The sequence below is a fragment of the Micromesistius poutassou genome (assembly GCF_964030765.1).
Source record: "Micromesistius poutassou genome assembly, chromosome: 7".
NCBI classification, from domain to species: Eukaryota; Metazoa; Chordata; class Actinopteri; order Gadiformes; family Gadidae; genus Micromesistius; species Micromesistius poutassou.
In genome coordinates this window covers 4,079,027-4,081,676 of record NC_140277.1, presented here as the reverse complement: position 1 = coordinate 4,081,676, position 2,650 = coordinate 4,079,027, and positions in this window count along the sequence as shown.

Below are 2,650 nucleotides of genomic sequence, written 5' to 3'. Positions count from 1 at the left end.
GAGAGAGTGTGGGTGCGTGCATGTCTGTGTCCCTTATACAGAGTGGGGGCTGTATATCGCACAGCACTCTCAGTGCGCTTCTATACACACAGCCATTTTATTAGAAGGCATCCCTCATTGTTTGTTTGCGGTTTGCAGTATGGCCCTCGCCACCGTGGGTGGTCTCCTCTCATTGGGCAGCGCCGCACCCTCCAGGGCCTGTGGAGCCCGACCACAAGTGATGGGTGTTTATGGGGATGCGGTACCAGGAGCCAAGCAGAGCAGCACAGCTCTTTGGTGAGCTCCGTGCGAGATGTGCTCTCTCTGTTCTAATTATCTGTGTGACATCCTGCATCATGCAATCAAAAGCAGTTCCCATCCACCTGCTAACTCCCAGGCTGATGTCTCATGGACTGAGTTACCTGACGGCAGATAGATGTTCTCCTGCGGTGTTGTACAGGCTGCCGCTGTTGTTGTGCACACACCCACGTACGCACAAGTCACCGGACAAACCCTGACCCGCGTTGTAATATCTTCATTAACCAAACGAGAACAGCAAAATGTTGTCTGCCTCATGTTTATTTAGACTGGCAGGAACCACAGAAAAAGAACCAGCAGGAGGAAACACATTCACAGTCAATTATGAGTCTCTGAAATCCATGAATCGAGGGCAGGGTGTGCGTGTGATGTGTGTGTGTGTGTGTGCGCATGTGCGTGTATGTGTGCATGTGTGCATCAAGTGTGCACTTCTGAGTGTGTTTGTGTGCGTATGGATGCAAGTGTGTGTGTGTGTGTGTGTGTGTGTGTGTGTGTGTGTGTGTGTGATTGTGGATGTGAGTGTGTTTGTGTGCCTATGAATGTGAGCATGTGTGTGTGTGTGTGTGTGTGTGTGTGTGTGTGGGGGGGGGGGGGGGGGGGGTTGATGATGGTCAGACTTTCCAGTGCCGGCAGGAAGCTGTCATGTTCACACCTGACAAGGGCAGGCTTCACTGCTTCTCCGCGCCACGCCAGCAGCAGGGCTCACCACATCACCACCATGTGAATGATGGAGGGCCTGCCTTTCTGCAGACTATGAGATGCTAATGATGATGATGAGGATGATGATGCCCGACACTGTCAGGTATTGATTTGATAAGTGTAAAATCTATTCATATTTCCAAGGATATATGCATATGCACAACTGCATGGCAGGAAACATTGCATATTTTCTGAATCTTAAACACATTATAATGAATTCCCTGGTTATTTATTAGCTCTGCTTTTAAAAGTGACACAATGTGTTGAAATTGGAAATATGCATGAGAATGAGGAGAATGAGCGACAGTGGAGTGATTCTATTGCACGTGTGCACTGCCCTCACCCGGACCGGTCCACTCTCTCACCTGGACCGGTCCATTCTCTCAATTCAATTCAATTCAATAGGCTTTATTGGCATGACATTTTACATGTGTTGCCAAAGCACAATCACAACAATAAGTAACAATAAATAACAGTATATGAAATAAATAAAGAATAAAAAGTAATGCGAGAACAACAGATAACAAAACAAAACAGATAACAAAAGCAAATCTACTGATAATAGAATAAAATGAAGAGATGTTAATATTAGGGATAATACAAATAGTAATAATATTGATAAGTAATTAAATAAAATGATAATAAATAAATAGAATAAAAATAAAAGGAGATGGTGGCGGTGGTGGTATAAAAGTCTATATGACTATCTATGTCTTACTGGTTGTTTCTTTTGTTGTGGCAGGAAGTGGCATATTTAGCAGCCAGCACTGCACATTCTTTCTTTTCCCCCAGAATGAGGGGTAATTTCTCAATTTCTGTCAAACCTCCGAATTCGGGGCAATGTTTCTCAAATTGTGGGAAAAATTCCTCTCTAATGTGTCTGTATTTGTGACATTGTGTAAGAAAGTGTAGTTCTGTTTCTACATCTCCCTCATCACAGTGACAGCACAGCCTGTCCTCTCTGGGCAGCCAGGTCTGACGGTGTCTGCCCTTCTCTACTGCCAGACTGTGGTCACTCAGTCTGTACATTGTCAATGTCTTGCTCAGGTTATTATCAGTTACTGTGGATAAGTATTCTGCCACAGCATATTGTCTGTTCAGGGTCAAATATGTTTCCAGTTTGTGTTGTGATCGTGTAATATCATTCCAATAAGTTATGTATTTTTCTTTTTATTTAGTTATAATTTGGTTAGGTCTAATCTTCTGAGTGATAGTGTAACTGCTCTGACTGGGGTTTGTGATGTCAGAAGGTGAAAGGTCAGCCAGCCTCAGGACCAGTTGGCTGAGGGGACTCCTTTCTATGTTCAACTCCTGGTATGCAAGGGCTTTATACTGGTGCTCGTTTTAATATGGCTCCAGAACTTAATAGATCTTTTTTGAATATTTAGAAGTAAAGGATATTGGCCTAATTCACCTCTGCATGCAGAGTTTGGGGTTTTTCTTTGTACCCGGAGGATACTGTTACAGAACTCTGCATGCAGGGTTTCAATTGGATTTTTGTCCCATTTTGCCCAATCATGTTGTACTAAGGAGCCCCATACCTCACTGCCATACAATGCAATCGGTTCTATAACTGATTTAAATATTTTGAGCCATGTCCTAATTGGGATTTGGATTTGAACTGAACGCTTGATGGCATAGAAAGCCCTTTTTG